Consider the following 27667-nt stretch of genomic DNA (forward strand, 5'->3'; position numbering starts at 1 on the left):
GACCCCCAATTACTGCATGACTGAAAGACATAGAGATGGTATCTCCCATGAGAGAAGAATTTCAAGAGAAAATTTAAAAACAGAAAATCAAATTTATAATTGTTTTAAAAGAATGTGTGGACCAGGCATGGTGGCTCATGCCTGTAAATCTCAACACTTTGGGAGGCCGGGGTAGGAGAACTACTTGAGGCCAGGAGTTCAAGACCAACCCGGACAACACAGTGAGACCTCAGTCTCTACAAAAAAAAAAAAAAAATTTTTTTTTTAATTAGCCAGGCGTGGTGGCACACACCTGCAGTCCTAGCTACTCCGGAGGCTGAGGCAGAAGGATCACTCGAACCCAGGAGGTCAAGGCTACAGTGAACTGTAATTGTTCCACACTGCACTCCAGCCTGGGTAATAAATCAAGACCCTGTCTCTTAACTTAAAAAAAAAAAAAAAAAATCTGTGGAAATTTTTTTTTTTCTTTTTTTTTTTTTTGGAGACAGGGTCTCACTCTGTCACCCAGGCTGGAATGCAGTGATGCAATCACAGCTCACTACAGCCTCTACCTCCCAGGCTCAAGCAATCCTCCCACCTCAGCCTCTCTAGCAAATGGGACTACAGGCACATGTCACCATGCCTGGCTAATTTTTTTTGGTGTTTTTTGTAGAGACAGGATTTTGCCATGTTGCCCAGGCTGGTTTCAAACTCCTGGATTCAAGCAATTCATCCACCTCAGCCGCCCAAAGTGCTGGAATTACAGGCATGAACTACCACACCCAGCCTGGTAATTTCTTTACAAGCATAATGACAAGAGTCAATTCCCTCAACCAGGTGAAACAGCCAAATGGGGAATTTTCTTGGTATTTTTGAAGAAAATTAATTTGCATTGGCTCAGGGACTTTTGCAGAAGTTTCCCAAAACAGCAGTACTGTACTTTTTTACTCCATTTGCAGATACAGAGATCAAGCAAAACTGCACCTATAAACAACCCCAATCCACGCTTGCTTTGAGCTCTGAAAATATTAACCTACACTGACCTCTCCTGCACCAACTTCAGCAAATCCTAGGTCAAGAGCCTCAACTTCCCAAAACAGCACAGGTGTCTCTAATTTCAAACCCGCCAGTCTCCACCCTGCCTTTGGCTAATCAGTAGCAAGCCCCCCAAAAAAGAAAAAAATTAACTCATATAATTATTTTCTTTCCTTCTCCAGAAAACAAATGAAATAACATAAAACACTGCAAAATTCTATTTCCTCTAAATGGCAATTATAAATAGTTCAAGACACTGAGTCACAATATTATTCACCTAGACTTGAAAAGCTGTAATATCAATGAACTTGATATATTTCAGTAAAAGAACATACATGAAAATTTACAGTACAATGCCTAACTCCAGCAGGAATTCAATAAAAGTTGGTACCTTTCTTTACTTTCCATTAATTTTTATCACACAGTATTTCCATGGAATAGTTTATTACCCCAATATAAAAGTAGAACAATAGAAAAAAGATAATTTACTGACTGACCACACAGATCACACCCAGAAAATTCAGACCACTAGATGATGACAAAGGATTCATTTACAGAAGTTTAACTTTAATCTATCGTCTCCTCCTCCTTCCTAGACAGCAGTGTCAATTCCAAGGCCATGTTCCTTCTGCTATAGGAAGTGGCTACACTGTTTTTCCCTGTAGCAATGTACTAATCTCTTCTTTGTGACTGAGAGAAAGCCAGTCTCAAGAACCTGTGCTAAGTGTAGATGCAGCAAGAGTCCAGACTGACATCAACCCATAGAACCCCACACACAAGTTAACAGGATTCCTGGTTGGGGAGTTCCGTTTTGACTGTCAAGTTTACTCGGCAACTGAATCAGGTCTCCTGTACCAATAAGCAAGGGGAATCTCAACATACTTACGGTGATAGAAAACTAGAACTACATGAACTAGCACTAGCCTTTACCTTGACAGGAAATATTCTGACAGAAATAGTTTTGCAGAGCTGCGTGAACTGCCATCTATAGCTCTTTTTGCAGGCACCTGACATAAGACAGATATATAAGCCAAAGCTCTATCTGGTGTACTTTTGTTCAGGCCCAGGAGCTTAAGATAGGAACAAAGCATGTTGTGTCAAATCAAACTCTAGTGGTTACAGATGGACAGATCCTGTCATCAGTAACAAAATTTACAGTTGCCAGTAATGGCCTGGCTACTGTCTAGTCAGGTCCTTTGTTGCATTTAGTCTACCATTCACGCAGGCTACTGATTTTTAGAGTGATCAGAATAAGCTAGCCTACCATTACCCACCACCCTAAATTGGTTTACATAATGGCTCCAACACAAAAACTTCTGCCCTCAAGGACTGGATTAAAGAGGTAGGGGTATGTGTGGGTGGGTACATGTGTAAATTCATGGTTCTGTTCTAGGACCACCAAAATTTTACATTGGTTATGTTGTTTCTTAGCATTCTCTACATTCTAACGAGATACTAGATGTAGTCCACAACATTAAACCATAGGACAGACCATCAGGAGGCACGATGAGTGAGACTGAAAAAGATAATGTTTCCCCAAACAATAGTCAAATCTGATCTATTCTAGGTCAGTACAATTGAAGATACTAACGACCACATTAGGAAAGGAGGGAGGGAAGAGTAAATAAATCTGGGACCTACCTTGCTTACAATTCCCACAGACAGATGAAATTCAATTCCATGCCAACCATACCCTCCGATCACTACAACACAAACAGAAAAATAAAAGTTCATGCAATATAAACAGTTCTTCCCATTCCTAAAAGGCATTTGGTTTCAAAGGTAAGAAGCTGTTTCTTATCTCCTTTCAATCCTCTCCATGCACACAACAATGTTAGGAGTTCTGTCACTGGTAAAAAAAAAAAAAAAAAAAAAAAAAAAAAAGGCCCATGTAAGTGGAGTTAAATAATAGGTAACACTGATTGGGCACTTCCTATATGCTAGATACTGTTGCAAGTACTTAAATATTAAAACTAATTCTCACAACAACTCTATGAGACAAGTGTTTTTATTAACTCATTTTATATCCAAATGACAATTGTCCTATACCTCTGAAAACTGCTCTTATTGGTGTTAATAAATGCCTTTTTTTTTTTTTTTTGGACAAGGAGTCTCGCTCTGTCGCCGGGCTGGAATGCAATGGCGCAATCTCAGTTCACTGCAACCTCCGACTCCCAGGTTGAAGCAATTCCCCTGCCTCAGACTCCCAAGTAGGCTGGGACTACAGGTGTGCACCATTACGTCGGGCTATTTTTTTTTTTTTTTTTGTATTTTAGTGGAGACGGGGTTTCACCATGTTGGCCAGGGTGGTCTCGATCTCCTGACCTCATGATCCACCTGCCTCAGCCTCCCAAGGTGCTGGGATTACAGGTGTGAGCCACCGCGCCCGGCCGAGAAATGCCTTTTAAATAAACATAGGCAATCTCTACCACCGTAGGTGGGTTATCATAATGGTTTGTATGTATAAGTGTTCTACATTCATCATTTACTTCTTGAGTCCTCACAATGTGATGAGCACTAATACCAGGTGCTGAAGAGGATTCATTCTCTTCCCTTAAGGAGTTGAGAAACTAGCTGGACAGATCAGACAAAACAAAAAACAGTTCAAGAAATGGAAGTCCTTATTATGAGGCATAATACAGCCTCTTTGTGCAATCATTCACAGTAAAAAATCAGTAAGCTCTGGGGAAAAGGGAGGAAGGCTTTATACAAGAGATGCTCTAAAGCTGGACCTTTAAAAATAAGTTAGATCAGCAAAGAGTGGAGAAAGTCTTTCCAGGCAAGGAAAAGAGAGCAAAGACATAACAGAGACAGAATCAATGGTATATCTAAAGTCTTTTTTTTTTTTTTTTTTTTTTTGAGATAAGGTCTCACTCTATTGCCCAGGCTAGAGTGCAGTGGCATGATCACAGCTCACTGCAGCCTCAATCTCCTGGGATCACATAATTCTCCCATCTCAACCTCTCAAGTACATGGAACCACAAGCACACACTACCATGCCCAGCCAATTTTTGTATTTTTTATAGAAATGGGGTGTCACTATGTTGCCCAGGTTCGTCTCAAACTCCTGGGCTCAAGCCATCCTCCAACCTTGGCCTCCCAAAATGCTGGGATTACAGGCATAAGCCACCATGCCTGGCCCTGAAGCCTTTCATAATCTGATCCCACCCAGTCTCACCAGCCTTTGCTCTCTGGCCACTAATGTCCCTCCTCCTCCCCATTACCCACACCAAACTTCCTCCTAGAACATACTGTCTTTGATAGTTCTACTGTTTCTCCTACTACCTAGAATGTTCTCTTTTCCCTGGCGGGTAACATTAATCCTGGCACTCAAAAAAAAAATAGCCTCTGTTGTAAATAATTTTTATTATTTAAGATCCAACTGAGGCTGAGTGCCGTAGCTCAGTTGGAAGAAGAAAGAAAGATAAAAGAAAATCAATTTAGGGGTTTGACTGTTATCAAAAAAGGAGGGGAGAGAAACAATTCCCAATTAAATAAATGAATTGTGGTTTTTAAGCAGTCCACCTCAACAGATATGGTTACATATACCCTCAAACTGAACACCTATGAAAAGTGCCTGTAATCCCAGCACGTTGGGAGGCCAGGGTGGGAGGATCACTTGAGGCCAGGAGTTCAAGACCAGCCTGGCCCCATCTCTATAAAAATGCAAAAATTAGGCTGGGCGCAGTGACTCACGCCTGTAATCCCAGCACTTTGGGAGGCCAAGGCGGGCGGATCACTTGAGGTCAGGAGTTCAAGAACAGCCTGGCCAACATGGTGAAACCCTGTCTGTACTAAATACAAAATACAAAAATTAGCTGGGCGTGGTGGCATGTACCTGTAGTCCCAGGTACTCGGAGGATGACGCACAAGAATCCTTGAACCCGAGAGGCAGAAGCTGCAGTGAGCCAAGATGGCACTGCTGCACTCTAGCCTGGGTAACAGAGCGGGACTCCATCTCAAAAACAACAACAACAAAAAATAGCTTGGAGTGGTGGTACACACCTGTAATCCCAGCTACTCGGGAGGCTGAGGCATGAGAATCACTTGAACCTGGGAGGTGGAGGTTGCAATGAGCCGAGATCACACCACTGCACTCCAGCAGCCTAGGCAACAGAGTGAGACTCTGTCTAAAAAAAAAAAAAAAAAAAAAAAAAGCCAACTATTACTCTACTCATCTCTCCTCCATGCTCTCATGCTCTCATAGCATCTATTTCTCTGTCAACACAGTTAAAACATTTGGTTGTCCCCAGGTTTTCTTTTTCCTTTCTCTCTTACTTGTCTGAACAAGAATCATCTTTTATACAACTTTGTATCTCACAAGACCTAGCAGTGCCTGGCAAGTAACAGGTGCTCATTATATACTTGCTGATAGAAGACCCAACTGACCAGAATTTACAAAGTGAGTAACGATCCATTTAAATAATCTATTGTGTCAAAAGCTAGTGTACTTCTACATTCTCACGAATACGTCTGCTACGTAATTACACCAACAATTCATGAACAAAAAATTAAAGTAGATTCACTAAAAACCACCAACTAGTTTTTGCTTGACAACACAACCAGGTCCTTATCCATGCCAACTAAGACATAAATGAAAGGTAAACTAATTCAGTTGATAATTTAAATATTATGGTTGGTGATCTTTCTTACTAAAACGGTGCCACAGCTTTGTATGTAGAGTAGCTAAAGGTATTTACATTGGCTTTAGTCATGGATAAAGAAGGTTACAAATTTAGAAGTCCAATACAAATCCAAAGTTTATTTTTAGAAGCTTTCCATATGGTAGGAGTTTAAGAAGTAAAACAGCAGCCTTTTCTCTGCCGAAAGCAGAGGGTAGTAGAGCGCCAAAGGAGCAAACCCTCTCCTGACTCTGTGCCTGGCACTGTTTCATGCAGAGGAAGAAATGTGTAGGGTAAGCGAGAGCCTCACTGAAAATCAGTCACCCAAGGCAACAGGCATTTTGAAAGTCTGTGCTATTTGAAGGCTTAAGTATTAATTTTATACATGCCCATGTTCATTTAAAACATATTTATGGCTTGGAACTTAAAAAATGTTCTAATGTGCTAGTTTGTCCACATATTAATCGAGTCTGCCAGGTTTGAACATGCCAAGTTTAAAATACTCTCCAGATCGTTATGCAAAGGTATGAGCTCAATCTTTTAGTCTCAGGAAAAGGAATTTAGGAGAGAATGACTAAAACAATAGTCCTTCAATGAAAGCTACAACAGAAAAAGTCAACTCCTAAATAGTGATGAGTTACTTTTTAAAAAATACCTGACAGATTTCTTACATTAATCTCAAATTAAGATCCTGGATTTTAGCTCAAAGTTGTCAGACAATGTTATTTTTTGGTGGTTGTTTCCCTCCCCCGCCCCTCCCCAGCCTCCTAGAGAATGGATCTTAAAATTGATTGCTACATGAGACCATCTTATATAAAGGTTGTTTTAGTCATTCACTGACTAAGCCCCTTTAGAATCCAAGTCTAACTCATTTTATATTGAAATGAATTCTATTTTTATATGAATAGTATTACAAGCAAAATTATCTTAATCTTTTATCAGCATTAGAGAAATGCCAAGAAAACCTAGAATAACTACACTTTTATAACAAGAACCTCAGAAACTAACACATCCAATATTTTCATTTTCAGTTGGGGAACTACAGTACAAGAGTTCAGTGATCTGATAAAAGAAAAATGGGCCAGAATCTGATTACTAGTACAATGCATTTATTCTACTACATACTACTAAACACACTGTTTTTGAAATTACAACAGAAAAGTTTAAATATCCATTCCCTAACTGGGAAGATTTTAAAAATTAGATGTGTGTGCCCCCCCAAAATTGGAAATATTGTTCCTTAAAAACTTGGGTATTAGAGGCCAGGCACAGTGGCTCACACCTGTAATCCCAGTATTTTGGGAAGCTGAGGAGGGCGAATTACCTGAGGTCGGGAGTTCAGCCTAACCAACATGGAGAAATCCCGTCACTACTTAAAAAAAAAAAAGATAGCCAGGTGTGGCAGCGCACGCCTATAATCCCAGCTACTTGGGAGGCTGAGGCAGGACAATTGCTTGAACCCGGGAGGCAGAGGCTGGAGGTTGTGGTGAGTCAAGATTGCGCCACTGCACTCCAGCCTGGGCAACAAGAGGGAAACTCCGTCTAAAAAACAAACAAACAAACAAACAAACAAAAAAGCCGGGCATGGTGGCTCACACCTGTAATCCCAGAACTTTGGGGGGGCCGGGGCGGGCTGATCACCTGAGGTTGGGAGTTCGAGACTAGCCTGGCCAACATGGAGAAACCCCATCTCTACTAAAAATAGAAAAATTAGCTGGGCATAGTGGTGCATGCCTGCAATCCCAGCTACTCAGGAGGCTGAGGCAGGAGAATCGCTTGAACCCAGGAGGCGGAGGTTGCAGTGAGCCGAGATCAGGCCATTGCACTTCAGCCTGGGCAACAAGAACGAAACTCCGTCTCAAACAAACAAACAAAAAAAACTTGGGCATTAGAAAACTATAGCAATTATTTTCAATACTTTTGGCTCAATACATACGCACATAGACTCTCCAGTGGAAATTTAGCTTTTAAAAGATTTCCTTACATTCCAAAGGGGATGAGAATAATTTTTACAATCTAAGATGACATTATCCTTATCTTCTAAAAAATAAACTTCCCACAAAGAAAAAAAGCAATTTCATAGAATTCTGGGTCTTCTTTCAAACAAGCACTTCTTTGGAAAGAATGCCACTGATCCATTTTAATTTAGGGGAAGAGAATGCAAAGAACAAAAGGAAAGTTGCCAGGCACAGTGGCTCACACCTGTAATTCCAACACTCTGGGAGGCAGAAGCGAGCGGACTGCTTGAACCCAGGAGTTTGAGACCAGACTGGGCAATATGGCAAAACCCCATCTCTACAAAAAATACAAAAATTAATCAGGCATGGTGGTGTTTGCCTAAAGTCCCAACTACTCAGGAGGCTGAGGTAGGAGGATCACTTGACCCCGGGAGGTTGAGGCCGCAGTGAGCTATGATTACACCACTGCACTCCAGCCTGAGCGACAGAGTGAGACACGCTGTGTCTTTAAAAAAAAAAAAAAAAAGAAGTGAAGGGAAAGGAACAAACATGGAATGAAGAGGGGAAAAAGGAAAAGGAAGAAAGACAAAAGAAAATCAATTTAGAGGTTTGACTTATCAAAAAAAAAAAGCAGAGGGAAAATAACAATTTCCAGTTAAATGAATAAACTGTGGGGATTTTTTGGAATTGTGGTTTTTAAGCAGTCCACCTCAACAGATATTGTTACATATCTCCTCAAACTGAACACCTATGAAAAAAATCTTAATCTCTCTCTGCCTGATTCCTCTGTCTGCTCTTTCTTCTGCACCCAAAGAGAAGATTACATAAACTAGGCCCCCTGAAACAAGTAAGGGAGGCAGAAATGCTAATCCATGCAAAGTGCTGGTAATGACTAAAGCGATCCAAGAGTCTTAAAGGAGTCAAGAGAAACCACTGTGCTCCTAGGCATATCCATAACCTCCTACAAGAAGCAATACACTCTGCTGCCTTTCATATCCACCACAAATCTTTCCTTTCCGATTATCGGTGTGATGTGCATACAGATTTTAAAGAACAGTTAAGGCAGGGCATGCTGGCCCACACTTGTAATCTCAGCACTTTGAGAGGCTGAGATTACATTTGATTAAGGTGACAAGAGGAAAATGGAAGCAATACCTGTATATATTAAAAAGAGAGAGAGAAAATAAAGAAGGCCTATGTAGCCTGCTGGTCAACCCAGATGCAGAATTCAACCGAACATGCTCATGTGCTCATTAAGGTACCATAACATATGCAATACTTTACAAAATAAAAAACTACAATCTTGGCTGGGCTTGGTGGCTCACGCCTGTAATCCCAGCACTTTGGGAGGCCGAGGCAGGCGGATCACAAGGTCAGGAGTTCGAGACCAGCCTGGCCAACGTAGTGAAACCCCGTCTCTTCTAAAAATACAAAAATTAGCCGGCCGTGGTGGCACACGCCTGTAGTCCCAGCTACTCAGATGGCTGAGGCAGAATAGCTTGAACCCAGAAGGTGGAGGTTGCAGTGAGCCAAGATTGCGCCACTGCACTCCAGCCTGGGTGACAAAGCAAGACTCCGTCTCAAAAAAAAAACAAAACAAAACAAAACAAAAAAACTACGATCTCAAACTGTCCACTTATAAGAAGAGTTTCAAACTCTATAATAAAGTTCCCAGTTTTCCTTTCATCTGCCAGCATCCCATAATAAGCATCTCCTGTTTGACCATTATTAAGACTCAGACATAGTAGCTCCAGAGAAGTAGATACAGCTATTTCCTTTTGAAACTGCAAAGCAAAACCCGCTTTACAATTTTTGAGTTTTTGAACTTTTTTTTGTTTTTTTGAGACACGGTCTTGCTCTATTGTGCAGACTGGATCACAGTGGCACATCTATAGCTCAATGCAACCTCAAACTCCTTGGCTCAAGTGCTCCTCCCTGCCTCCGCCTTCAGAGGAGCCAGACTACAGGCATGTGCCACCACGCCTGGCTAATTTTTTATTTTTGTAGTGACAGAGTCTATTTTGCCCAGGCTGGTGTCAAACTCCTAGCTTCAAGCGATCCTCCTGCCTTGACCTCCTAAAGTGCTGGGATTACAGGCATGAGCCACCATGCCCAACTTCGAAATAATGTTTTTTAATACTTCCATTTTACTGTCTTATAGTAGCTGACAAAACACAAATTTAATTTAGCCTAGACTCTAGCCTAGTTTTATAATAAGTTAATTTCAGCAGTTATCACATAGATGACAAAAAAAAAATACTCATCGTTTGATACTGATTAATTCTGAATGACTGGCCATAACCTTTAAAGCCTGAAGATCAGCTGGGTATGGTTACACTGAGCAATGGATGTGCCACTGTGATCCACCTGGGTACCAGAGCAAGACTTTGTCTCTTTAAAAACAATGAAAAATTAAAATTAAATAAATAATATAAAGCTTGAAGATCAAGACTGAACTCCCTTTCCCATCACAATCAGAGGTAGGGGGTCAAATCTCAGTAAATGAGGAAGAATAACAAAAATACAATGAGTCCCTGGCATCTGTTACCAACAGTGAATTCATCCTGATAGCAACTGGAACATTCCAGTGATCCTGGCAATGAGGAACATCAATGTAACATACTCCTTTTGTTTTAAATGCAAATTTTTCTCTCCTGTTCCCTGGAATGTCCCAAAACAAGAGAATGGTTCAGAGCCTGAGAACAAAGCACCTAGGAAGAAGAACAACACAGAGAGGGACCTATACAAGACTACCACTAGTATCACAATCTAGGTCAAGGTCATTGGAGAAATCACAAAATCACACCATCTCAGCATTGGAAAGTGATCATCATGTGTCAACAAATATTTTCCAAGTGACCATGTGCTAGATGCTAAGGAAACACAAATGATTATGACAAAATCCCTATTCAAGTCATGTGTGCTAAGTACTTCAATACAGGAGTTAACTAAGGGATATGGGAGTATAGCAGAAAGAATAAAACAGCAGATTTTTCAAAATAAGTTGCCAAGAATGAACTTGGGATCACCACACCCACCATCTGCCAATATTACACACAGAAGAATCATGGTGATTCAGGATAAAGAGAAAGTAAGGCTGCAGTCACAGCAGGGCTAGGACTTGTAGCCTCCTAGAATCAAGGTCTTGTTCTCCTATATGGTTGGTTTAAAAAATAGTTAAAGGCGGCCGGGCGCGGTGGCTCACACCTGTAATCCCAGCACTTTGGGAGGCCGAGGCGGGCGGATCACGAGGTCAGGAGATCGAGACCATCCTAGCTAACACGGTGAAACCCCGTCTCTACTAAAAATAGAAAAAATTAGCCGGGCGTGGTGGCGGGCGCCTGTAGTCCCAGCTACTCGGGAGGTTGAGGCAGGAGAATGGCTTGAACCGAGGAGGCGGAGCTTGCAGTGAGCTGAGATCGGGCCACTGCACTCCAGCCTGGGCGAAAGAGCAAGACTCCGTCTCAAAAAAAAAAAAAAAGAAAAAAAAATAGTTAAAGGCACCCCTGTAATCCCAGAACTTTGGGAGGCCAAGGTAGGTGGATCACCTGAGGTCAAGAGTTCAAGACCAGCCTGGCCAACATGGTGAAACCCCATCTCCACATTAAAAAAAAAAAAAAAAAAAAAAATTAGCGAGGCGTGGTGGCATGTGCCTGTAATCCCAGTTACTCAGGAGGCTGAGGCAGGACATTCACTTGAACCCAGGAGGTGGAGGTTGCAGCGAGCCAAGATCACGCTATTGCACTCCAGGCTGGGTGACAGAGCGAGACTCCATCTCAAAAAACAATAGTTAAAGGTGATTATGATCATTTCTGTCCCCCTTCATTTCTTCTTCACAAAAAACTGGCATCACAAGAAAGCACAGTTCTAGTCCAACCATTCACTCAGTGCCAATCTCTAATTTTTACAAGACAGTACTTAATCCTTTAAAATATGTGCTGAAAAAATAGTGCCTTCCCTTCCTCCAGAAAATTTTATGTACACACTAGGCTATTTACAGAGGTCTAGGTTACAACTTTAACTTCCAGAATAAAACTAACTATAATCACTACTAATGCCATGTGACTTTCCCTCTGGCCGAAGCTCTAAACTGTCTACCTCCTAAGGCTTAGAGAAGTCTTTCTAGCTCCAAGGCTTCTGACACTTCAGCTCTTCATTTTACTGCTAATTATGACTCTCAGGAATTCACCCATAAAGAACTACAGGAATTTACCCTATTAATCCACAAACCACATTTCATTTTCCAGACAAATCTTAAAGGCCTGTAATTTACAACATCAAAAAGTATCAGATCTCCAAATGGAAAAACTTATCTCTGACATAGGAGTTTTTTCTTATTGGTAACCTCTCTCTATCCAATAGAAACATACTTAACTACCATAACATATGCTAACAAACTGCTGCTATTTCAGCAATTACAATAGAGTATATGCTTTTGATAGTGAGTCAGGTCTTGGGAGTGGCTTACCACATGGAAATTCACCAGCTGGCATCTACACTGAGATTCAAGGAGACAAACGGAATTTTTGCTTCTGGTTTTTCCAAGAGTTAACTAGTGTTTAAATCGACTATATTATTCTGAATTACTTACAGATGAAATGGTAAAATGTCTGAATTTTATTTTAAAATATGAAGGAGGAGGTGTGGAGTAATATTAAACAAGATTGGTCACATGTTGAAAAAAAAAAATTTTTTTTTTACTTTTTTTTTTTTAATTTATAGAGATGAGGTCTCACTAGGTTGCCCAGGCTGGTCCTTGAACTCCTGGGCTCAAGTGATCCTCCCACCTTGGCCTTCCATAGTGCTGGGATTACAGACGTAAGCCACGGCACCCAGCCCCTGAATACTGTTGAAGCTGGGTGACAGGCCCATGGTGGTGGTTCATTGCATTATTCTCCTTGTTTTTATATGTGTTTCAAATGTTCCATAATAAAGATTTCAAAATAAATTTTACTAATGTCATGATCTGGTGAACTTGGAAAACAGATAAAGAACAAAGTGATTCTTGGAACCAGTGATCTCCATAATCTACCTGAGTAAAAGCTGTTAGTTTCTTTTCTTTTTTTTTTTTTTTTTTGAGACAGAGTCTTGCTCTGTCGCCCAGGCTGGAGTGCAGTGGCACCATCTCGGCTCACTGCAAGCTCCGCCTCCCAGGTTCACGCCATTCTCCTGCCTCAGCCTCCTGAGTAGCTGGGACTACAGGCGCCCGCCACCACACCCGGCTAATTTTTTGTATTTTTGGTAGAGACAGGGTTTCACTGTGTTAGCCAGGATGGTCTCGATCTCCTGACCTCGTAACCCGCCCGCCTCGGCCTCCCAAAGTGCTGACATTACAGGCGTGAGCCACCGCACCCAGCCCTAAAACTGTTAGTTTCTTAAGAGATACCTAAATACTGGCCAAGCGCCGTGGCTCATGCCTGTAATCCCAACACTTTGGGAGACCGAGGTGGGCAGATTCCAAGGTCAGGAGTTTGAGACCAGCATGACCAACATGGTGAAACCTCATCTCTACTAAAAATACAAAAATTAGCCGGGCGTGGTGGCATGCACCTGTAATCCCAGCTACTCAGGAGGCTGAGGCAGGAGAATCGCTTGAACTCGGGAGGCGGAGGTTGCAGTGAGCCAAGATTGCGCCATTGCACTGCAGCCAGGTTACAGAGCAAGACTCCATCTCAAAAAAAGGAAAAAAAAGAGATACCTAAATTCTAACACTTATTCCTCACTGAACATACTATTCAGCACGACCACCATGTGCTGACTTAGGCACCAACCTAAGTGCTGATGATACAGTGATAAACAGATAAATGTCTGTTGTTGTCGTTGAATGAATGAGGCAAGTATGTGGTGCCATAAACCAAACAAGAAGAGACTAATCTATGACCTATCAGGAAAAGCTTCCCAGAGGAGTTACCATCTAAGTTAAATTCTGAAAAATTAAACCCCAAAACACGAATCATTTATTTTTGACCCATGTTAACCTTTATCACTTACAGATTGTAAGACCAGCAAACAAATGCTTATTTCTTTATGAAGTAACCACTTTTCTGTAAAGCAAAAATTAGCAAACCATCACTCATTCAACAAATATTAGATACCCACCATGTGCTAACATACTAGACAAAAAAGATAAAACATGGTCTCTGCTCTGATGGGATTTATAATCTAACAGCACAGGAAAACAAAAACAAGTAAGTAGGCAAGCCATCAAGCAGAAAACCAATTTCAAACTTCTCCAAGTTATAAAACCAGCAAAGAAGGGACTTTTGTGGGCAGAAAGTGCCAACTTTTTAGATATAGTGATAAGGAAAGTTGAAAGGACTGAAGACCAACGGATGACAGTGCAGCCGACTGAAGGGAGTGGGATGCCAGAAGAGGTGGTGAGATCAGCAAAGATAGAGTATGTGTGCACCTTGTAGGTCATGGGATGAAATCTGGATATTATTCTAAGCACAATGGAAAAACCACCGCAGGTAAGAGTTTTGAGCAGAGAAGTGATGTGATTCCACTTATGTTTTTAAGAAGATCATTCTTGTTACTCTGGAAAGAATGGATTGATCAAGAATAATTTTTTACCAAGAAGAATTTTAAATGAGTAAAATCAAAACATCAAAACTGATTTTGGCCAGGGAAAATCATCTCTATATTCCATTACCAACCTAAAATCTTTTAAATTGCCTTACTTAGTCCAGGCTTCATCTACAGTTTGGATTGGGATTGTTTGTTTTAATGCTTACAACCAACATGTCATGCCCTCTGAGGAGGTTCCTGGGAAGCTAAAACAAGCCCACATGCCTGGTGGTTAGCATTCTTTTCATTCTCAAATTGCTAAAGTCAGATTTATTTTCATTTACTCATCTCCTATTCCACAATCAGCTTCTTGATTGAAAGGAAAGGAGTAAGGGACTTCCTTGAGTGTTTCAGGAGACAATAAACTCTATGGAAAATCTGATAAGGAATGTGATTATATAACCTTTCTTCCTCCTGCCAACTATGTTCCAGGTGGGGACTCCACTATGAAAGCAATTCTAATATTCCTATCCAAATCTGCCAGCTCTCAGAAAGCTGCCTAAAGCAAACTCATTTAATTCTCTCTGAAAAAAAAAAAAAATTCTCATTCCAAAGTCTGAACAAGAATAAATTTCTAGTAGCGTTTGTAATTGATAAGGAAAGGAAAATAAATTTCACCATCAATCTCTGGGGCATGTGGCCAAATAATCTTAATAAAGAAACTTAATAAAGTTAGTTATGCTCAAAGAGATTTTACCCAGTCATTTGAAAAACAGAATGGAAGGAGTAACAGGAAACAATGCCTACATCTGTTAAATACTCATGAGCTTTACATATATTTCACTTTATCTTGACCACACCCCAACAAGATTAAGTATATTTCCACTTTACTGATGAGGACAGAGCCCCAGGAGTTTACACTGTCTCAAGGTCACATAGCTATTAAGTAGCTTCCATGGTCCCATATGCTTTCCATTAGACAAATGTTTAAACAAAGATCTAAATTATAGAAATTCTTCCACATGACCAATGAACTAATAATAGGTAAGTTTTTGTTTGTGTGTGTGTGCATGTTATATACACACAGTGTGCATGTGTATATGCTTCATCTGGAGGCCTAATCACCAATTATAATTCTTTTCAGAGGGAAAAAGTGCTTAGGATTCCTCTTTGGAGACATCAGACCACCAGAAAGAAGCTCTGAAGACATAAGGGAGGAGTTTGGTGGCAAAAGCTATCAGGTTATTTGTTCCTAACAAAGCCAAAGGAGCTCCTCTTTGAAGGCACATATAATTTCTGGGGCTAGCAGCAGTGACTTCCTAACAAAGGCTCTAGGGACTCATGTACAAAAATCATTATCAAGCTCAGGAGTGTCTTGTAAGTGATTTGGGGTGGTTACACTCAGCAACACATACATACAAAAATAACTATTTTGTTAACAAATAAAATCAAGTAAGATAGCATACATGAAAGCACCTAACAGTGCCTAACAGAAAACAGATACACAATAGAAAATTAGTTTCTTCCACTATCTGCTCAAAGTTATTTGTATGAAAAACAAGTAACTGTGCTGGGTGAAGCCATAACCTCCTTGCCCTCAAAGCCCAGCCAGAATGAGTTTGCATACCTGGTGTCACGTTTGCTAAGAACAACAGGTACACAAGGCCGGGCGCGGTGGCTCACGCCTGTAATCCCAGCACTTTGGGAGTCCGAGGAGTGCAGATCACAAGGTCAGGAAATCGAGACCATCCTGGCTAACACGGTGAAACCCCGTCTCTACTAAAAATACAAAAAATTAGCCGGGCGTGCTGGTGGGCGCCTATAGTCCCAGCTACACGGGAGGCTGAGGCAGGAGAATGGCGTGAGCCTGAGAGTCGGAGCTTGCAGTGAGCTGAGATCACACCACTGCACTCCAGCCTGGGCAACAGAGCGAGACTCCGTCTCAAAAAAAAAAAAAAAAAAAGGAACAACAGGTACACAACAAGCTACATATCAAAAATCAGAAATCTTCTCTTAAGGATTATTTCATTTCCTCCACAAATCAGCACCATAGCATGAACAGAAAGGTATCCTTAAAGCAAGCCTTCCCAACAGCTGAGCACAACACAACTCAGCAAAACCACCTAGCCATCAGTGCAATCTGCATTCATCCATTTCTATGATCACTAAGCAATCATACATAGCCTGGCACATTACATCATTATTAAACACTCCACACTAGGGCAAACTATTCTTCAACTGTTCCAATTGTTTAACTTTTGAAATGGAATGATTTTTTCTTCAGAAAAATTCTTTAACATCAATTCTATTGTTTAGATGCTTCTGAGATTTAGACTCTGGGATTAACAATCTCCAATATAATTAAAGTTGAGATTGTCATGGTAATAATTCCTTCAGTTAATACAGTAACAACTGTAAGGATCAAATGAAAATCACAGACAGGCCATCAGGGGTCATCTTTTTGTTTTTTTCTTTGAGACGGAATCTCACTCTGTCGCCCAGGCTGGAGTGCAGTGGCACAATCTCTGCTCACTGCAACCTCCGCCTCCTGGGTTCAAGCGACTCTCCTGCCTCAGCCTCCCGAGTAGTTGGGACTACACACCTGGCTACTTTTTTATTTTTAGTAGGGACGGGACGGTGTTTCACCATGTTGGCCAGGCTGGTCTCAAACTCCTGACCTCAGGTGATCCACCTGCCTAGCCCTCCCAAAAGTTCTAGGATTACAGGCATGAGCCACCGTGCCCGGCCTGTCATCTAACTTAAGGTCCTAATTTTACAGAGGAAACAACTCAGACCCAGAGAGGTTAGACAACTTGTTCAGTATTATGTAGCTGATTAGTGACAGATGAAAAATTTTAAACTTCAAGTCTACTGATGCCCCTTTGGCCAAGTGACCTTTTTAAATAATAGCTGCCACTTACGGGATAATTACAGTGCACCAGGTGCTGTAGATGTGATCTCATTTAATCCCACCACAATCCTATGAGGGAGGCACTATCAAATCCATTTTACAAATGAGGAAACCAGGACTCAACCTCAGGTCTGTTTGATGCCAAAGTCTTTGGTCTTAACCACCACACCATGCCTCCCTACTTTCCATTCATTCATTCATTCATTCAAATACTTGCTAAGCAAGTATAATGTGTCAGGTACTGTCTGAGCCCTAGGGATACTAGTGATAAAGATGGACAAGGTCCCTGCTCTTATGCATAATAAAAATAAAAGTACTTCAATATGAAGTACTTTTTTGTTGGCAGGGGGAACACAGTAATGTGATAATAACCACAGGGGCAGCACTATGTTATCCCTCATATATGAAAATACTAAAAATGTAAGATTACCACATTGCACCCATTAGAATGACTGTTATCAAATAAACAAGTTTTGGTAAAGATGTGGAGAAACTGGAACCCTTGTACGTTGTTGGTAGGAATATAAAATTACATTTAGTTGGGCGTGGTGGCTCATGCCTATAAACCCAGCACTTTGAGAGGCCGAGGCAGGCGGATCATGAGGTCAGGAGATCGAGACCATTCTGGCCAACATGGTGAAACCCCATTTCTACTAAAATACAAAAAATTAGCTGGTTGTGGTGGTGCACACCTGTAGTCCCAGCTTCTCAGGAGGCTGAGGCAGGAGAATCACTTGAACCTGGGAGGCGGAGGTTGCAGTGTGCTGAGATCACACCACTGCACTCCAGCCTGGGTGACAGAGCAAGACTCCTTCTCAAAAAAAAAAAAAAAAAAAAAAAATTACATTTAGCCAGAAAGTACATTTAGTCAGATATTGTGGCTTGAACTTGTAATCTCAGCTATTCAGGAAGCTCAGGCGGGAGGATCACTCGAGCCCAGGAGTTTGAGGCTATGGTGAGCTAAGACTGCATCACTGCCAGCCTGGGCAACAGAGTGAGACCCTGTCTCTTTAACAAAAAAAAAAAAAAAAAAAACACTTTCAATTTTTGATAGTGAAAAATGACTAACCAAGATTTTAGGCTGGGCACGGTGGTTCACATCTGTAATCCCAGCACTCTGGGAGGCCGAGATGGGTGGATCACTTGAGGTCAGGAGTTCAAGATCAGCCTAGCCAACATGGTGAAACCCTGTCTCTACTAGAAATACAAACAATTAGCCAGGCATGGTGGAGGGCACCTGTAATCCAGCTACTCGGGAGGCTGAGGCAGGAGAATCGTTTGAACCCGGGCAGCGGAGGTTGTGGTGAGTCGAGACTGTGCCACTGCACTCCAGCCTCAGAGTCAGAGCAAGACTCTACCTCAAAAAAAAGTAAACCCATCAAAGATAACAGGTATTTGAAATAATATATTCTGAAAGGCAGATAAACGTATGTCCTCTTTAATATATTAATTCTAGCTTGAGCGTAAGTACAAACAGTTCTAATCAGAGAAAAGAGGATAAATAGATCTTTCCAAATTAAACTATAAAGATTACACATACATGCAATTCCAAATGCCTGTTTCTTTTTTTCTCTTTTTTTTTTTTTTTTTTTGAGACAGAGTCTCACCCTGTTGCCCAGGCTTGAAGTGCAGTGGCGTGATCTCAGCTCACCGCAACCTCCACCTCCTGGGTTCAGGCGATTCTCCTGCCTCAGCCTCCCGAGTAGCTGGGACTACAGGTACCTGCCACCACGCCCAGCTAATATTTTATATTTTTAGTAGAGATAAGGTTTCACCATGTTGGGCAGGCTGGTCTCAAACTCCTGACCTGAGATGATCCACCAGCCTCGGCCTCCCAAAATGCTGAGATTACAGGCATAAGCCACCGTACCCAGCCTCTTTTTTCCTCATTCTTATATTCCTGTTAAATTTCTCTCAGTTCCTCTGATGTCTCAGCAGAGACAAACTGACTACTGTACAGGTAAAGGCAGCTCATTAAGCTCTCTTACTGGACTCAGATTGCTGCTGTAGGAACTGCCTCCTCTTAAATTTCTGAGCTATTATCAGACAGAAGCAGCTCTTAATCTCCTTGGCTTCCTTTTCAGGGGAATGTGCCAAGAAAAAGTGGGGGAGAAAAGACCTAGGTCCACAGTATCTAAAGTATTGTACTTTTTATCCATTATGGACTCTAAACACATATTATTCAGCTTCATACTAGGAATCCACCATCAATCTTCTTGGTTTTATTAAACTTGCTTGGCACAGATATTATATTAGATACATAAGAAAGAAAATATATCAATTAGGCGCAACTACTACCCCAGTGACACTATGACATAAATAGGGGGAAAAAAGTCTTGGAGGGAAAAATAAGTAAAAAAAAGAGAAATAATAGAAGGGCATTAAAGGAAGAGGTGAGTCTGAAAACAAATTTGAGATTGGATGATTCATTTGTGTTCACCAAAGAGAGTTGTTTTCTTTTACTTTTTTTTTTTTTTTGAGATAGAGACTTGCTCTGTTGTCCAGGCTGGCAGGCAGTGACGCCATCTCGGCTCACTGCAACCTCCATGTCCCGGGCTCAAGTGATTCTCCGGCCTCAGCCTCCCATGTAGCTGGGATTACAGGCGTGTGCCACCACACCCAGCTGATTTTTTGTATTTTTAGTAGAGAAGGGGTTTCAGCATGTTGGCCAGGCTGGTCTCGAACTCCTGACCTAAAGTGATCTGCCCACCTTGGTCTCCCAAAGTGCTGGGATTACAGGCGTGAGCCACTGCGCCCAGCCTATTTTTACTTTTTATTTTTAGAGGTCTTGCTCTGTCACTCAGGCTGGAGTGCAGTGGCACAATCTTTGCTCACTGCAGCCTTGACCTCCTGGATTCGAGTGATCCTCCTGCTTCAGCCTTCCAAGCAGCTAGAACTAAAGGCACTCAAACCACCACATCCAACTTTTTTTTTAATTAAATTTTTTGTAGAGACAGGGTCTTACTGTGTTGCCCAGGCTGGTCTCGAATTCCTAGCCTCAAGTAATCCTCCCACCTCAGCCTCCCAAACTGCTGAGATGACAGGAATGAGCCACTGCGCCCTGCCCAAAGAGAGCTGTTTCCCAAAGGAGTTTAGACTCATGCTAACTTTAACAATGAGCAAGGAGTTTGGAGCATGGGACAGGAAAGCTGTTCCATGAATTCAGGGCAGCTTGACCAAGGTTAGAGAAATGACAATTATCAGTACAGAATGATAAGCAGTAATTTTTAAAGTTCTGTTTGAACAAAAACAGACTAATTCTGCTTGATGACCTATAAAAGTCTACATTAGTCATAATCAGATTTCATGAAGACGGTACACAGCTATAGACTAACTACAAGACCAAGAAGCAATTTGGTTCTAGCAACTAAATTAAGTCAGTCCACTCATTGCTCAGACTCTAACTGGAAAGGAAGAAAAAAAACAAAAACAATTTCTATAGCTATACCAGAATATTTGGAAATGTTTTTGCTTCTTCTCATCTGAGAAGTTATGTACAGAGTCTGTTATTAAGCCTATGTTATTTTTCCACAGATAGCAGAGTACAAAGGCAAAAACCAAAGAAATGGTAGTTGAAACAGATTCTAAGAACAGCTTATCCAGCATTTGCTTTTATAAGTCAAATGTAAATTTCATATATAATCAACTGACATTTGTGTAATTCCTCACATGAGCAAGTACTTTATTTAGGCAATGTAAATACATATGGTAGATACTCAGTAACTATCTGAATGAATGAATGATCTCATGCATACTCAAGAGACCACTTCCAGGAGAAACCAAAAAAAATTAACTCTCTAAAATGACTGCAGTTAGGAAACGGCAAGAGAATGAAGGATGAACTATCTTCTTGCAATGGGGCTGCAAGAAGGTACATTATTCAGCCACTCATTCATTCAACAGAAATGTGAGGACCTATTACAAGTCAGGCACTCTTACAGTACACACGTGTGGCAGTGTAGATTACCTGTTAAGAACTGGCTACCTCAATCAAATTTGGCACGCAAACGTTTTCTGTTTAGTCCACAGAGTATTGACCTGGAGAGTACTTTTTAATCAACTTTGAAGTATAATTTGCATACAATAAAAAGCACACATTTTGAGTGTACAGTTTCAGTGAGTTTTGATAAGTGTATACTCTCATAAATCATCAATCTCAATCAAGAAAAAAAAACATTTCCATAAGCCAGGCACAGTGACTCACACCTGTAATCCTAGCACTTTGGAAGCCCAAGGCAGGAGGATCACTTGAGGCTAGGAGTTTGATACCAGCCTGGACAACATAGTAAGGCTCTGTCTCTACAAAACAATGTTTAAAACTTAGCTGGGTATAGTGGTGCATGGCTGCCCAGCTACTCAGGAGCCTAAGGTGGGAGGATCACTTGAGCACAGGAGGTCGAGCCTGAAGTGAGCCATGATCATGCCACTGCTCTCCACCCTAGGTGACAGAGCAAGACCCTGGCCCAAAAACAACAACAAGGACATTCCCATCACTCTTCATATCCTTTGCAGTCAATATTCCACCCTTACTGCATCTAATCACCACTGATCTAATTTCTATGACTACAGGTTAGTTTTGCCTAGTGTAGAACTTCTTATAAATGAAATCATATAGTAAGTTCTCTTTTGTTTTCTTTCACTCAACATGTTTTTGAGATTCATTCACATTGCTGCATGTATCCATAATTCATTCCCTTCTTTTTTCTAAGTAGTAATCCATTGTTTATTTATCCAACTTGTTTATCCATTCACCTGTTGATGGCATTTGGGTTGTTTCCAATTTTTCCAGCTATTGTGAATAAAGCTGCTATGAACATTCACATGGTTTTTTGGTGACTGTATGTTTTCATTTCTCTTGGGTAACAAACACCTAAGAGTAGTATTGCTAAATTGAATAAGTATATATTTAACTTTGTAAGAAACTGACAAACTTTCCAAAGTGGCTGTACCATGTCACATTCCTACCAGCAACAGGCCTGAACTACTGCTCTACATTCTCACCAATTCTTGGAACTGTCCATCTTTTTCAACTTTAGCCATTCTAATGGGAATAAAATGCTGTCTCACTGTGGTTTTAATTTGTATTTCTGTCCAGGTATGGTGGCTCGTGCCTGTAATCCCAACACTTTGGGATACTAAGGCAGAAGGATTGCTTGGGCCTAGGAATTCAAGACCACCCTGGGAAATACAGAGAGACCCTGTCTCTAGAAAAAAAAAATTTTTTCCAGCCTGGCTGACATGGTGAAACCCCATCTCTACCAAAAAATACCCAAAAAACAGCCAGGCGTAGTGGCGCACACCTATGGTCCCAGCTACTCTGGAGGCTGAAGTGGGAGAACTGCTTGAACACACGAGGCAAAGGTTGCAGTGAGCCGGGATCGTGTGCACTCCAGCCTGAGTGATGGAGACCCTGTTTCAAAAAATAAAAAAATAAGCCGGGCGTGGTGGCTCATGCCTGTAATCCCAGCACTTTGGGAGGCCGAGGCGGGCGGATCACCTGAGGTTGGGAGTTTGAGACCAGCCTGACCAACATGGAGAAACCCTGTCTCTACTAAAACTACAAAAAATTAGCCGGGCATGGTGGCGCATGCCTGTAATCCCAGCTACTCAGGAGGCTGAGGCAGAAGAATCACTAGAATCTAGGAGGCAGAGGTTGCAGTAAGCCGGGATCACACCATTGTACTCCAGCCTGGGCAACAAGAGCAGAACTCTGTCTCAAAAAAAAATAAAAATAAAAAAAATAAAAAATAAAAAAAAATAAAAAAATTTTATGTTAGCCAGGCATGGTAGCACCCACCTGTAGTCCCAGCTACTTGGGAGGCTAAGGTGAGAGGATCACTTGAGCCACAGAGGTCAAGGTTGCAGTTAACTATGATCACGCCAAAGCACTCTAGCCTGGGTGACAAAGTGAGACCCTGTCTCCCAAAAAAAAAAAAAATATTATATTTCCCTTGCAATTATGTTGAGTATCTTTTTACATGTTTTGGACATTCATAAATATTTTTTCTTTTTCTTTTGAGACGGAGTTTCGCTCTCGTTACCAGACTGGAGTGCAATGGCGCGATCTCGGCTCACTGCAACCTACGCATCCTGGGTTCAAGGCATTCTCCTGCCTCAGCCTCCCAAGTAGCTAGGATTACTGGCATATGCCACCACGCCCAAATGATTCTGTATTTTTAGTAGAGACGAGGTTTCTCCATGTTGGTCAGGCTGGTCTCAAACTCTCGACCTCAGGTGATCCGCCTGCCTCGGCCTCCCAAAGTGCTGGGATTACAGGCATGAGCTGCAGCGCCTGGCCCATAAATATTTTCTTCTAAGAAATGTCCATTCAAGTCTTCTACTTATTTTTTAATTGGGCCATTTGTCATATTATTAAATTTTTAAAGTTTTTTAAAACATATTCTGGATATATATAGCATGTGTAAATATTTCCTCCCAAGTCTGTGGCTTACCTTTTTAGTTTCTTATGGTGTCTTCTAAAGAACAGAAGGCTTTAATTTTAATAAAGTGCAATTTATCAATTTTTACTTTTATGGTGAGTGCTCCTTACATGTGCTAGAAAAAAAAAAAATCTGCCTATGTCAAGGTCTCAAAGATTTAGTCCCATGATTTCTCCTATAAGTTTTATGCTTTTAGTTTGTATGTTTAGGTCTACAAACCATTTCAAATTAATTTTTATGTATCATATGAGACTGGGATTGAGGTTCATTTCTTTACATACAAATATCCACTTGTTCCAGCAATAGCTGTTAAAAAGACTATACTTTCCCCTTCTGAATTATGTTTGAGCTATTGCTGAAAATCAATTGACTATATATCTATGTATCTATTTCTGGACTCTTTATGGTGTTCCAATGACTGGTAAATACTGCATTGTCTTGATTACTCTTGCTTTATAATAAGTTTTGAAATCAAGTAATTTTGTTTGTTCTTCCTCTTGTAAATTGCTTTGGCTATTATAGGTCCCTTGTATTTCCATGTGAATTTTAGATTCAGAAAGTCAATTTCTCCCCAAAAAGTCCTGCTGAGATTTTGGAGAAGACACAATCTTTAGATTATTTGGGGAAGACTGGACAGCTTAACAATATTGGGTCTTTCAAATCATGCAGATGGTATATCTCCACTTATTTAGGTCTTCTTTAACTTCTCTTGGCAATGTTTTATAATTTTCAGTGTAAAAGGTCCTATATTTTCTTTTCTTTTCTTTTCTTTTTCTTTTTTGAGACAGGGTTCTGTCACCTAGGCTGGAGTACAATGGCATAATCTCAGCTCACTGCAACCTCTGTCTCCTCAGTTCAAGTGATTCTCCTGCCTCAGCCCCCCGAGTAGCTGGAATTACAGATGCCCACCACCATGCCCAGCTAATTGTATTTTTAGTAGAGATGGGGTTTCGCCACGTGGGCCAGGCTGGTCTTGAACTCCTAACCTCAAGTGATCTGCCCGCCTCGGCCTCCCAAAGTGCTGGGATTACAGGCGTGAGCCACTGCACCCGGCCAATATTTTCATTTAATTATTTCATTAAGTTTACTATTTCGTTATTTTTATTAGATTTATCCCTAAGTATACACATTTTTAAAATTTAAATTGTTCATCAACATTTTAAAATAAAGAAAATTCACAATTTAAAAATTCCAGACTTCTGGCTTCTTTTTGAAAAGAAATCAGAAGATCAGCAATTCTAAGTCTACACTCCTTCATGCCAACAATATACTAGAACTAACAAGTGGATACCTTAGAGCATGTACTCTTCAATTTGCCACAGTTCCTACCACTCTTTATTAAAACCCATGATATACCCAATACCATTCATTTAAGGCACCTGCTTGGAGCCTACAGAGAGCAAAAGGCTTGAGGGAAGAGGAAAGAGCATGGTATGATTAGATATGCATTTTAAAACTCTGGCTTCAGTGTAGAGAATTGACTGAAGGGAGTTAGAATGATGGACGGAAGAAAACCAATTAAGCATTTATTTAATTGGTTTAACTGGAAATAGGGTGGCTTAGACTAGCTAGAGTAGTTTTAGTGGCAGAGATAAGAAGGTGACAAATGAGGTAATATTTATGGAGTGATTATCAACAGAAATGGATAATGGAATGGACGTGAGGAGGAAAAGGGAGATGCCAAAGATTCCCCTTCAGGTTTCTGACTTATGTTAAAAAGGTAGACACAAGTGCCATTTACAGAAATGGGGAACGTTGGAGCCAGAGCAACTTTAGCAGTAGGAAATGAGGATTAAGAGTTCACTTTGGAATGTAAATTTGAGATGTCTGTGAGCCATCCCAATGGAGATAGAAAGTGACTAACATTCAAAAAAGATGGAGAAGCTGAGCACAGTGGCTCACGTCTGTAATCCCAGCACTTTTGGAAGGCTGAAGCAGGCGGATCACTTAAACCCAGCAGTTCGAGCCCAGCCTGGGCAACATGGTGAAACAAAAAATATTCCACAAAAAAATATAAAAATTAGCTGGGCATGGTGGTGCACAACTGTAACCCCAGCTACTTGGGAGGCCAAGGTGGGAGGATTGCTTGAGCTCCAGGGGCATAGGTTGCAGTGACCTGAGATGGCATCACTGCACTCCAGCTTGGATAACAGAGTGAGCCTCTACCCCAGAAAAGAAAAGTAAGACGAAAGAAAGAGAGAGACAAGAGAAGGAAGGAAGGAAGGAAGGAAGGAAGGAAGGAAGGAAGGAAGGAAGGAAGGAAGGAGGGAAGGAGGGAAGGAGGGAAGGAGGGAAGGAGGGAAGGAGGGAAGGAGGGAAGGAGGGAAGGAGGGAAGGAGGGAAGGAGGGAAGGAAGGAAGGAAGGAGGGAGGGAGGGAGGGAGGGTGGGCAGGGAGGCAGACAGGCAAAATGATGAAGATACACATTTGGGAATCATTGTCATGTAGGTGTTATTTAAAGCTATGGGACTGGATGAGGTCTCCTACAGAGAGAGAAAACAAGAGGATTTAAGGCTGAGTCTTGAGAAAATCTCACACACGGAGGCCAAATTGAAAAGGAGCTAGCAAAAGAGACAAAAAATGGCAGGTGTGGTAGAAAGAATGGCCTAGCCAGGCGCGGTGGCTCACGCCTGCAATGCTAGCACTTTGGGAGGCCGAGGCCGGTGGATCACAAGGTCAGGAGATCGAGACCATCCTGGCTAACATGGTGAAACCCCGTTTCTACTAAAAAATACAAAAAATTAGCCAGGCATGGTGGTGGGCGCCTGTAGTCCCAGCTACTCGGGAGGCTGAGGCAGGAAAATGGCATGAACCCAGGAGGCGGAGCTTGCAGTGAGCCGAGATCTCGCCACTGCACTCCAGCCTGGGCGACAGAGCAAGACTCTGTCTCAAAAAAAAAAAAGAAAAAAAAGAAAGAAACAATGGCCTAGCCATTAGGAGAATAATGTCCTACAAAAAATCAACTATGTCAAATGCCACTTGAGAGGTAAAATAAGAATTCAATTCATTCATTCATTCATTCATTCATTCAAAAAGTACTTATTAACACCTACTACATGCCAAGTACTGTTGGTGTTGAGGATACAGAAATTGACAAAGTCCCTGCCCTTGTACAGACGATCATCTAGTGGGAAGAGACGGACAACAAACAGATGAATGTCAAGTGGTAATAAGTCTTCTGGAGAAAAGTGAAGCAGGATAAGGGGAGTAGGGAATGCCAGGGATTGAGGAGTAAGGTTGTTTTTTGTTTTTTTTTTTTCTGAGATGGAGTCTCGCTCTGTTGCCCAGGCTGGAGCACACTGGCACAATCTCAGCTCACTGCAAGCTCCGCCTCCTGGGTTCACGCCATTCTCCTGCCTCAGCCTCCCGAGTAGCTGGGACTACAGGTGCCCGCCACCACGCCTGGCTAATTTTTTGTATTTTTTTTTTTTTTTTTTTTTAGTAGCGATGGGGTTTCACCGTGTTAGCCAGGATGGTCTCAATCTCCTGACCTCGTGACCCACTCGCCTCGGCCTCCCAAAGTGCTGGGATTACAGGCGTGAGCCACCACGCCTGGCCACTTTTTTATATATGGTAACCTCTCTGATAAGGAGACATCTGAGCAAACATCTGAAAAAAGTGAAGAAGTAAACCATGTGAAGGGAGAGAGTATTTCAGGTAGAGGGAACAGCAAGCACAAAGACCTGGCAGATGCAGGAAAAGCAGGGAAACCAATGGGGTTGCCACAGAGTAAGCAAAGGGAGGAGTGGTAGATCTTGAAACAGACTTTAGCTACTATTAATAACTGGAGAACAGATAATAAGAAATCAAGGGCAGAAGCAGAGAATGCACTTCAAAAGAAGATACTGCAGGCCGGGCATGGTGGCTCACGCCTTTAATTCCAGCACTTTGGGAGGCCAAGGCAGGCAGATCACTTGAGGTCAGGAATTCAAGACCAGCCTGGCTAACACAGCGAAACCAGTCTCTACTAAAAATACAAAAATTAGCCGGGTGTGGTGGCTCACGCCTATAATCCCAGCTATTCAGGTGGCTGGGGTGGGAGAATCTCGAACTCAGGAGGCAGAGGTTTCAGTGAGCCAAGACTGCGCCACTGCACTCCAGCCTGGGTGACACAGCAAGACTCCTTCTCAAAAATAAAAATAAAAATAATTAAAAATATATATATATCAATAATCCTGGCAAGAAATAATAATGATGGTGTGATGATCAGTTTTAT

General features: G+C 41.5%; 1 protein-coding gene across 8 annotated transcripts in view; it reads right to left on the reverse strand.

Moving 5' to 3' along the window:
- MRTFA (myocardin related transcription factor A) overlaps positions 1-27667 on the reverse strand; it is a 224572-nt gene that overhangs the window by 176517 nt on the left and 20388 nt on the right. For 4 of the 8 annotated variants that reach the window (XM_016939225.4, XM_063807877.1, XM_063807876.1 and 1 more), the window contains exon 2: positions 2656-2717. The exons of the other annotated variants lie outside the window; for them this stretch is intronic. The gene's annotated coding sequence lies outside the window, so the exon portion shown is untranslated. The remainder of the gene's footprint in view (positions 1-2655; positions 2718-27667) is intronic. 8 annotated transcript variants of the gene reach the window in all.

Source organism: Pan troglodytes, chromosome 23, assembly GCF_028858775.2.
Source record: "Pan troglodytes isolate AG18354 chromosome 23, NHGRI_mPanTro3-v2.0_pri, whole genome shotgun sequence".
Taxonomy (NCBI): domain Eukaryota; kingdom Metazoa; phylum Chordata; class Mammalia; order Primates; family Hominidae; genus Pan; species Pan troglodytes.